The sequence below is a fragment of the Chrysochloris asiatica genome, unplaced genomic scaffold (assembly GCF_000296735.1).
Source record: "Chrysochloris asiatica unplaced genomic scaffold, ChrAsi1.0 scaffold00181, whole genome shotgun sequence".
Taxonomy (NCBI): Eukaryota; Metazoa; Chordata; class Mammalia; order Afrosoricida; family Chrysochloridae; genus Chrysochloris; species Chrysochloris asiatica.
The window spans coordinates 5,867,096-5,878,444 of record NW_006408699.1 but is presented as its reverse complement, the minus strand read 5'-3'; the positions used below and the strand labels follow the sequence as shown (position 1 = coordinate 5,878,444).

The 11,349-nt window shown below is 37.5% G+C and overlaps 1 protein-coding gene across 4 annotated transcripts in view; it reads right to left on the bottom strand.

Annotated features, from left to right (window-relative positions):
* ACVR1C (activin A receptor, type IC) overlaps positions 1–11,349 on the bottom strand; it is a 137,791-nt gene that overhangs the window by 93,939 nt on the left and 32,503 nt on the right. The window contains exon 1 of one of the 4 annotated variants that reach the window (XM_006872039.1): positions 1,349–1,368. The exons of the other annotated variants lie outside the window; for them this stretch is intronic. The gene's annotated coding sequence lies outside the window, so the exon portion shown is untranslated. Of the gene's footprint in view, positions 1–1,348; positions 1,369–11,349 lie in introns of those variants that run through there. 4 annotated transcript variants of the gene reach the window in all.

The following is an 11,349-nucleotide window of genomic DNA, read 5'->3' as shown; positions in this document are numbered from 1 at the left end:
CACCACACCAGGACTCAACACACATACATGTGGGTATGTATTAAACATATGTATATATATATAATTTCTCAAATTTGACTTGCTGAATATACCATATTTTTGAGTGATGGATTGAAAATAATAAGGAAAGTTTAAAATTGGCTAGGATTATTTACTTGTCACCTCAAAATTGTGAATAAATATTGAAAGGATGAATACTACAGCATAATGTCAGATTGCTTTTAGTGTAACGAAAAAACTCTTTAATGAAAGGAAATGATCAATTTAACAATCTTTGCTTATTGACATAGATATTAACTAAAAGGTTTACTTTTCAAGAAAGCTCTTTTCCACAAATACTAGTAATATTAGCTCCAAGTTCTTACAGTACATTACAGACATAAAGCCACTATAAAGGGATACAATCTGTCTAAAATGGTTGAAGGCAAGATTCTTTGAGTGGGCTCTCTTAAAGTATCCCTATCAAAACACGAAAATGCAGCAGAATTCTGAGACAGGGACTGTCAGCTTCCCTCAAAGTTCAAAGCATCTGTGGCCAGCAGGTTGGCATTGGTGGTGGTTGTATGGTAACTGCTTTCAGGGTCAGTGTAGTGTCTCCTATTTTAAAATTATGTTTCATTAGGGACATCACAGACCTCCTGAAGCCACTTTAGACTCTTATAGTCATGCCAGGGTTCCTGGGTGACACAAATAATTTAATGTTCTGTTGCTAATCGAAAGGTTAGAAGTCTGAATTTATAGAAGCACCTCAGATGAACGGTCTGGCAATCTACTTCTGAAAAATCAGCCATTGAAAACCCTATGGAACACATTCCTTCGCTGACATGCATGTAAGTTGCTATGAGTCAACTCAAAGGCAACTGATACTACCTGTAAAGCATAAACAGACTGTTATTTGGAGTCTTCAGTTTGATAGTATCGTAGTAAAGTAAAGAGAGTTGCTTACTAAAGGATATAGTTCTGGTGTGGTGCTGTAGATTAAATGCTGGACTGCTAATCCTAAAATCAGGGATTCAAACCTACCTGCTGTTTCTTGGAAATCCTATATTGAGTCATTATGAGTTGGAATCAACTTGACAACACTTAACCATAGGATACATTCTCTCTGCAAACTTTCCATATAATTTTTACTTAATTTAAGAATTTATTTTCTTACATTGGCTGTTTAAATTATTCCTCAACAAACCTTAACAAACTCAGTGGACTAAGGAATAAATCGAGTTCTTTATAGTTAGAACAGTATGGCGCTGTGGATTAGCATTGGACTGCGGACCACAAGGTTGGCAGTTTAAATCCACCAGCTGCTCCATGGAAACCCTATACAAGGTTGCTATGAGTCGGAACTGACTCAGCAGCACTTAACAATAACAACAACAACAATAGTTAGAATAAAAACAAAATCCACAATTGATATTGTGGCCTAATAGGCCCTGTTTGGTCTGGTCTAGGTGCTACTTAACTTTTCAAATCATATCTTTCATTACTCACCAAGACTACTAGCTCCAGAAACACAGTTCCCCTTTCTCTAGTTCTCATACAGGAAGTTCCTTCTCACTGCAAAGCCTGAGCATTTGCTGTTCCTTTTGTCTGTAGTGCTCTTTCCCTTCCTTCAAATGCTTCAGGTCATACATCAAATGTCACTCCTCAGATAAACTGTCACTGACTTTCTTTGCTATAAATTGTCCTTTCCTTCCAGCCCAACACTTAACCAACCACACTACCAGGGCTCCTTCATAAGTACCCAGTAAACATGTAGTAAATGAATAAATTATGTTGTTGTTGTTATTGTCAGGTGCCATCGAGTCAGAAACGACTCTTAGCGACTCTATGCACAGCAGAACGAAACAGTGTCCAATCCTAGGCCAACCTCACTACCGCTGCCACACTTGAGTCCATCAATGATGCCACCTGGCCATTCCATCTCGTTGGGGGTCTTCCTCTTTTTCTCTGACCCTCCACCTTACCCAGCATGACATCCTTCTCCAGCAACTGTTCCCTCCGGACAATATGTCCAAAGTATGAGAGATGAAGCTTAGCCATCTTGGCCTCCAAGGAGCACTCTGGCTGCACTTCTTTCAAAACAGATCTATTGGTTCTAGAAAATTGCAAAATTACACACACACAACCCTATTATGACTCACAATCCGTTAACTATTCTCTTTGTGGTACATTTTCTCCTAGTCCTTTTTTCTACATGGATTTTCATAGTTGGATTCCACCTGTAAAGAGAATTTTAAGTGCTGCCCGTGTTTTTCATTCTGTCAGCATTTTAGCATGAATTTTGCAATGCCTTCTTTATAACCATTTTCATTGTACTGTGGATCTATCACTAATGTAAATGTACAGCCAATAGCATGTTCTTATTAAGCATTTCAGTTGTTTCCAGTATTTACAATTAAATAACACTGTTGAATATCTTTGTAGTCATCTTTATCCAGATTCTGTTTCCTAGGCCAGCGTCCCAGAAGTAGAATTGCAACATCAAAGATTTTCATAGACATTGCCAAATAGTTTTCCAATAAAGTTGTACCAACTGACATTTCCACTGGTCCTGTTTGAAAGAGCCCACTTCACAAAACACTCATCAGCATTACATATTGTCATTTAAAGCTTAATTACATAATCAATGAAATTGCATCTTATTTTGATGGGATTGCATATTTTCTTAAATATATAATCTGGATTTCCTCTTTAGTAAAATTTCTGCCCATACCCTTTATCTCTTGAAAAAAAAATGTTTATTTTTTATTTGAAATTGCATTTTATATAATAAAAAGCCAAGTCATGTCCTATTTTTCCTTTTTGAGTAGTTGTTTAGTTTTCCTAGTACACCATTTTCAGTGTTTTTGAACTTATACTTATTCCTTGTCAAAAATAAATGATGTACAAGTGATATCAAGACGGAAGCAAAATAGAGTAAATCAACACTAATTCCATAACCCAAAAATGACTACTGTCGATGTCTCCAAATATCTCTCCAAGGAGTGTTCCTACAGATATGCATCAATTCTACATAATAAGAATAAATGAAAAGTATATCTATAATCTTTTCAATTTCCTCCTTTGTTTTTAGATTAAAGAACCCCAACATGCGAATACTTTCTAAATAGTCGATTTTTTTTCCCAGTTTCTGATTTGGTTTCTTAAATCCATATGGAATTTATGACTTGACACCAAACACAATTCTCTTTGTTAAAAACATTTTTTTAAATATGAAAATTGTTTAAATAGTATTTACTATTTAAGAGGGAGGCAGAGGAGGAAAAAAAAAAAAAAAAAACTTAGCCCAGTGGGGTTAAAGAGAAATGGACAAGGTGTGTAGGGACAAGGAGGCTGCGCACTTAAGTCAACACGTGGTAGGGTGGGGCGAGGAAGGTTCTGCAGTCTTGAGAACTTGAGAACCGGTTTTCTGTTTTCCGTAGTAGTCTTCTCACCCCCCACTCAGATACTAGGCGCTCTGCACCTTCTTGGCATACCCTAAAGTACGTCCAGCCTAATCCAGACACTGCAGTCATCACCCAGATGGAAGTACAAAGTCTCCAGTTGTCGGGGCTGAAAGCATACGAACAGAAAACTGCCCCCATTTTGTCAACTGCTGCTTCTTACATTCATTCCCCAGATGGAACTCGGTCTCCAGCCCGCCCTGTGCCCCAACCTGGATGTTGGCGTCCGGAGCCCAGTTCATGAAGTCCCCAAGACTCTGCCACAGGCTGGAGTTGGGTCACTTCCCTGGACTTGCAGAGTCCTACTGGAAGGGTGGGGGTGCCGCTTGCTCTTCCTCGTAGCTGACCGGTTTGCGGCTTTCCCTGGGGCTTCCTTGACCCCTAGAGTTTCAAGCCAGATCTTGGCATGAATTCCAGACCCTGAAAACTGGTGTCCGGGTCTGGACACTTGCCCTGGGGGTAGTTCACCCAAGGAGGGAGACTTACTCTTTGGGCCGATTCCCGGCGCTCCATAATGCCACCTAGTGGCAGCAAAGCGAGGACGCAGGCTATTTTTAGAGCATGACCTCAACTCTGGTTAATGTTCCTCTCAAGTGTTCTTAAAACTCCTGTCTTTTTGAAATAAATTTAAAAACTTCAAATCCTCAGTTTTCTACTATTTGAAATTTCAAAATAAAATGAAAACCTTGTCTAGAAACAATCCAATGAAATGATGACTTCAATGTGCTTTTCATTTGGAAAAGTGCCCTCTGATCTCCAACCCTCTTTGAAAGCTTGCTAGAAGAAACTTTACTAAGGAATCTCTTTCTTGTATCAAGAGATTAAAACTGCCTTGGTGTGGCCCTATAAGATAAGCACTGTACTGCTAACCTCAAGGCTAGTGGCTCACACCCACCAGCTGATCCTTGGAAAACACTATATAGGGTCACCATAAGTCAGAACCGAGTCAACGGCACTTTATAACAATGACGACAAATATTGTTAAGGGAACTCTTTAAAAATTTTAAGAAGAAAATAAAAATCGGTAATTAAGCACTTAATACATATTACAATTTGTACATTGAATTAGGTCTCATTGGTCATAAAATTGTTACATTTATGCTCAAATAAGATAATACCTGATAACCATGGTATGCAAATTTATTGATTTTAAAAATAATTTTGAGAATTAGCCCAGGGTAGCAACAAATACTGTGTTTTTACTTTAGCAATGAAAAAACTGGAGGAGGCGAGACACCCCCCCCCTATTATAATCATTTCAAATGAGAAATCTGATCTACCTGGCAATAAACTTTTTATCAGGAATATACCATACAATTTTACAATTGGTTCTGTGGAAAACAATAACCAGCTTTAACAAATTATTAAAGGCTATACTGTCCAGTAACAGCTTGTAGTGATAAGCAAGGATTGCCACTGATGAGTGGAAGAATCAACCCATGTGAAGAAACAGATTTTAGAATCCAGGCCACTTTATTTCAGATCCAGATTAGGGGACCCAGCACTTGTCTGTCACTTTGTCGTACTGTGATGGCTTGTGTGTTGCTGTGATGCTGGCAGCTATGCCACTGGTGTTTTAAATATAACAGGGTCACCACAGTGGACAGGTTTCAGAAAAGCTTGCAGATTAAAACAGGTTAGAAAGAAGGAGAAGCAGCCTAACTCTGAATGGCTTGCCACTGAAAATCTTATGAATAACAGCAGAAAATTGTCAGGCATAGTGCCTAAAGATAAGTCCTTCAGGTAGGAAGACACTCAAAATACACTTGGGAAGACCTGCCCCCTTAAAGTAGAGTTAACCATAATAGACTTTCAGGACCTTTATTTGCTGATAGGTCTCAAGGCAAATTGAGAAGAAACAGCTGCAAATATCCATTAATAGTCAGAGTGTGGAATATACGAAATACGCATCTAGAAAAACTGGAAGTTGTAAAATATGAAATGGAATGCATAAAAATCCACATACTAGGCATTAGTTAGCTGAAATGCACTGCTGATGGCCATTCTGAATGAGACAATCAGAGTTTACTGTGTCAGGGATTAAAAATTGAAAAGGAATGGTATCACATTCGTAGTCAAAAAGAACATTCCAAGATCTATCTTAAAATACAATGCCATCTGTGATGGATAATCTATGTATGTCTGCAAGGAAGACCCATTAATACCACTATTATTAACTGGTATTATTATTAATAACACACCAACTATCAAAGCCAGTCATAATGAAATTTAGGAAATCTATCACTTCTTTAGTCTGAAATTGATCAAACATGCAATCAAGATGCATGTGATTACTACTGGTGACTGGAATGCAAAGGTTGGAAAGAAAGAGGATCAGTAGTTGGAAAATATGGCCATGGTAACAGAAATGATCCAATGGAATGTAGAAATCATTGAGTAATATCATTAATATTACATGCAAGTACAATTTCACTGGAGACTATTCAAAATCTATTGGAACAGTACATCACCATTGAACTGACAGAAATTCAAGTCAGATTCAGGAGAGGATGTGGAACTAAGAATATAATTGCTGGCATCAGATGGATCTTGGCTGAAAGTAGAAATTACCGGAAAGCTGTTTATTTGTGCTTTATTGAATATGATGGATCATGACAAACTATGGAATACCATTGCAAAGAACGACTATTCAAGAACACTTCAATGTACTCACAAGGAGCCCATACAAAGACCAAGAAGCAGTGGCTATATCAAAATAAGGAGATACCAAATGTTTTAAAATCAGGAAAAGAATGTGCCAGGGTTGTATCCTTTCACCATACCTACTCAATCTTTATGCTGAGGAGATAATCTGAGAGGCTGGATTATATGAAGAACAATGTGGCATCCAGATTGTAGGAGGTGATGTGCCTTGGAGTGGAGGAAGGCTCATTAAAAGCCTATTATATGCAAATAATATAACTTGGCTTGCTGGAAGCAAAGAAGACATAAAATACTTACCCGTGAAGAACAAAGACTACAGTCTTCAGTGTGGAGTGTGCCTCAATGTAAAGAAAACAAAAATCCTCACAACTAGACCAATAAATAACATCATGATCAATGGAGAAAAGACTGAAGTTGTCAAAGACTTCATTTTGCTTGGAGCTATCATCAGCATTCATGGAGGCAGCAGTGAAGAAATCAAAAGACATATTGCATTAGGCAAATTCACTACAAAAGACCTCTTTTAAAGTGTTCAAGAACAAAGAGGTCATTTTGAGGACTAAGGTGTACCTGACTCAAGTCCTGCTATTTCCACAGCCTCATATGCATGTGAAACTTGGACAATGAATAAGGAAGACTGTAGGTAGAATTTATGCATTTGAATTGACATGTTGGAGAAGAACATTAAAAATACTGCGGACTACCATTGTTGTTGTTAACTGCCCTCCAGTCAGTTCCGACCCATAGTGACCCTGTATATAGTTTCCAAGGAGTGACTGGTGAGCTTGAACTGCCAACCTTGCAGTTCAAACAGCTTTGCAGTCTGGCACATTAATCGACAGCACCACACCAGGACTCCATGGTGGTGATTATGTGCCGTAGAGTCCACTCCGACTCATAGGGACCCTGTACAGGGTTTCCGTGGCTGTAAATCTTTACGGGAGCAGAAAGCTTCATCTTTCCCCTGTGGAACAGCTGGCAGTTTTGAACTGCTGACCTTGAGGATCGCAGCTTGATTCGTAGCCTCTATGCTACCAGAGCTCCTTCGGACTCAACGGACTATCATAAAAACAAACAAATCTGTGTTGAAAGAAGTCCAGCCAGAATGTTCCTTAGAAACCAGGACAGCAAGACTTCGTCTCACCTGCTGGACATATTATTAGGAGGGACCAGTTCCCTGAAAAATGACATCTTGCTAGGTAAAGTGATGAGTTAGTGACAAAGAGGAACCCTCCCAGGGAGATGGACTAGCGCAGTGACAGCAGCGATAGGCTCAAGTTTAACAAGGATTATGAGGATGGGTTTTTTCTATTGTGATTTCAGTCCCTATGATTAAAGAACGGCCTTGATGGGACTTAACAACAACAATACTAAGTTTTAATTGTCAAATTGGTTCTTAATCATAGCGAAGTAATGCACAAAGTAAAAAACACTGCCCAGTTCGACACCATCCACACAATCTATACGATACGCAATGGACTGCGGAAACACAACATAAAGTCTGTGGGTCCAGCCTGCCAGCCTTTCCAGGAGAGAAAGATACAGCTTCCTGCTCCCATAAAGATTTTTAAAAAGCCTTGAAAACCCTATACAAGAGTCAGAATCTACTCGAAGGTACTTAATAACAACAATAAGGTTTGCTTTGGATTACTCCTAGTTCTAGTAATGTGTCCTTTGAGGCTCAAGTGTAATATGAGTACTTGCAGACCCAGAGAACCAAAAATCATTACCCTAGAGTCACCGTTTAGAGAAAAAACAACTGGGGGAATCATTTATTTTGCTAAACAATGAAGTAAGTAGTAGGGGTTCCTAGTTAGACCATAAAAGCCTATTTTTGTGTTTTCATTCTCCAAGAAGCAAAGATGAAAGAAACTAAATAGAAGAGGATCACAGAGTTTGGAGATGAAAGCAGAATAGGAACATGTGTGATAATCAAGTTTTAAAAGGTAGAAATAAATAGGGTTTTTTTAATTTAATGAATGAAATACAGTGTTTTTTAAAATTGAGGAAAATCTGCCTTAAAAGAAGTAATTAAAAATAATTAGTAAATTAAAAAGTACCAAATCAATAATTTATAGTCAGCCAGATAACCGGAACCCTGATGGCACTGTAGGATAAATATTGGACTGCTAACAGCTCTGGTAGCGTAGTGGTTACGAATTGGGCTGCGAAGTGCAAGGTCAGCAGTTTGAAACTACCAGCTGCTCTGGGAGAAAGATGAGGCTATCTGCTCCCATAAAGATTTATAGCCTCGGAAACCCTGTTCAGGGTCGCTATGGGTCGAAACCGACTCGACGGCACTTAACAACAACAACAACAGCAGCAAGATCAGCAGTTCAAACCCACCAACTGCTCTGCTGGAGAAAGATAAGGCTTCAGAAATTCTGCACAGAGTCACTGTGATCCGGAGTCAACTCAGTGGCAGTGGATTTGGTTCGTTGTTTATTTTTTTCAATTTATGGAGCTAAAAGAATAAGAGCGAAAAAGAAACAGGGCTGTTTAAAGTTAAGAATAAAAACAGTAAAAAGTATTGAAAAGTTGAAATCCTTAAGTGTTTTCAGGGACTTACTTGCCAGAAAGTTGTTTTAACAATCTGTAGTTACTCATTTGTACGATCAGATATGATAAAAAAGAAGACAGTTCTCAATCTAGAAACAAAAGAAAACTATCCAAACTAAGAAGTTCATCTAACTAAAAATAGAACGGGAAGTGAAGAGTTGAAAGAGGAAATGGAGGGCAAGTAATTTGGAAGGTAACGTTTTTGGTCCTTTTTTTAACTTTTGGATTTTTTGTTTTTAAACATTGAGCCCAACTGCAGGAATAGCTCCTGCTCTCACATGTCTGAACTATTCATAAATTAGCATTCAAGGTACAAACTACACTTCCCTGTAATAATTTCCAGTGTTTCTGATAATCCTTTCTGATTTTGATTCACTTTTTTACTTGCTAGTGACACTGTCACAAGAAAGTGTTCAAATCAGTAGCGCTAAAAAAAAAAAAAAAAAAAGATAGGCTTTTCTGCTTAAAAAAAAAAAACAACTTTGGCATGTGAGCATGATTAAAGAGTAGAATAATTAATTACCTGGGACATTAATTATCGTGGTTAAATACTACACTAATTTTTTTCTCTCCTCAATGAATTACTTTTTGCATTTGCCAAGTAAAATTTTTTTAATGTATCTATAGAAAAATAAACAAATTAGATAAACAGAGAAGGAAAAAACTGTCAATAAACATGAAAAGATTTAATTTCATTAATAATCAAGATAGAATAGTAATATGAAGATAGTAGTTTTTGTTTGCCAGATTGGAAATGATTTTATAATACCCAAAAATGGTGAATAACTGTATCTTCATACACAGCTGGGGAAGTATCAGTTGGTACAAACTTTGGGAGCACAAACTGAAATATTTGTCTCAAGAGTTCTAAAAATGTTTATCATCTTTTTTGTTATATACTTCCACATTTTCTAACAAAATTACCAAGGCACAAAAGTGTACTTAAAAACTTCCATTGCAGTTATTATTCACAAAAGTAATAAAGGTAAAATAACCTAAGTGTTCCCAAATCAAATTGCTTAAATAAATATTGGCAATATATATATGATGGAATAATAGTCTGCCTCTTTAATACTATTCACTTATTGTGAAAATTGCTTACTACAAAATGTAATTGAAATATTGTATTGAATGTAATGAGTCACTTTGTGTGACTTTTTGCCTTGATTCTTTGGAAAAGCAGTTTGAGAGATTTTTCCCCCAAGTCCCTGCTTTTGCCCTAATTTTCTCCCCAGAGAGTTTGTTACTCTTGTCAAGGCTAATTGGCATTTCCTGGGTAAACTGTAAACAACTTGGGGTTTAATACTTTTTAATCTGCCCTGTGGTTGGTATGTATCTTATAGTAATTGGTCAATAGACTTATGTAAATGAGGTGACTAGAGACAGCAATGCAAATGAAATGTCTGTTGCCTAGCAAGAAGGGATTGGTTAGTGTGTGTCTTTTGCTGGGAGGGGCTATGCCTTGAAATTGACAAAGAGCTGTATGTAAGCAGTCAACCTAACAGAGGCTTTTGAGACAAAATTATATAGGAAGAGAAACAGCAAGAAAAAGCAGAAGAAACAAAGAAGAGAGAAGAAAAGGGAAGCAGAGAGATAGGAGGCAAGGTACCTCTTAAAAGAGCTGTAATATAGGTCAAGGACTAACACTGAAGATAGCAAAGGGCCCAGAAAGGATCCAGTGGCAGAATCATCAAAGCCTGTCCTGAAGGATCCAAGAAGAGTCTTCTCATTCTGAAAGGAGCCTGTCCTGTGGCAGAGGGGAGTTAAAGGAACTATCCTCAACTATAGAGACAGGGAGACTTTGTGAACCTGCTTCTTGATCCTAATTCTGAGTTGTATTCTTTTCTTAATTAACCATTTAACTGTAAGTATGGTGTATGAGTTCTGTATGGCCATTACAACAGATTGTCAAACCCAGAAGAAAAGTAGAGTGTTGTGGGAGGATAGGCTAGTGTTAAAATTGGTAAAAAGGTTGGAGAGAAGGATATGTTTGACTTCCAATTCATAGGGACCAGCCTCAGACTGAAGTTAGGCAAGTTCTGATGCTGATGTTACTACTCCTGATATTACTACTACCACCATTTTACAAACATAGACTCATAATAACTATAGGATGCTATCAAAACATACATACAAGTGTATCCATATTTTGATGTATTTCTTTATAGTCTTCATTTCTGTGCACATAAATGTACATACGAACTTCAAAATGTTTGTGGATAAAGTTCATTTTTTAAAATTTCTATTCTTCCATGAACTTTTTGAAGCTCCTTTGTATATACATTTCTATATGAATATCTGAACTCCTGGTATGGTGCTGTAGGATAAGCACTGGATTGCAAACTACAAGGTCAGCAATTCAAATTCACCAGCTGATATGAATTGAAACCAACTCAACGGCACTTAACAACAATATTTATATGTGTATGTGTATATGTAGTCTGGTCGCCATTATAGGATAAGCACTGGACTGGTAACCACAAGATTGGTGGTTTAAACCCACTAGCCACTCCTTAGAAATCCTATACAAGATCATTATGAGTTGGAACAGACTTGATGGCACTTAACAACTACAACTACTTGTATAAGTATATACTTATATATGTATGTATATATAGAAATAAAGGCTAGATGGAAATATATGTACATAACATATATGTATATATAGAAATAAAGGCTAGAT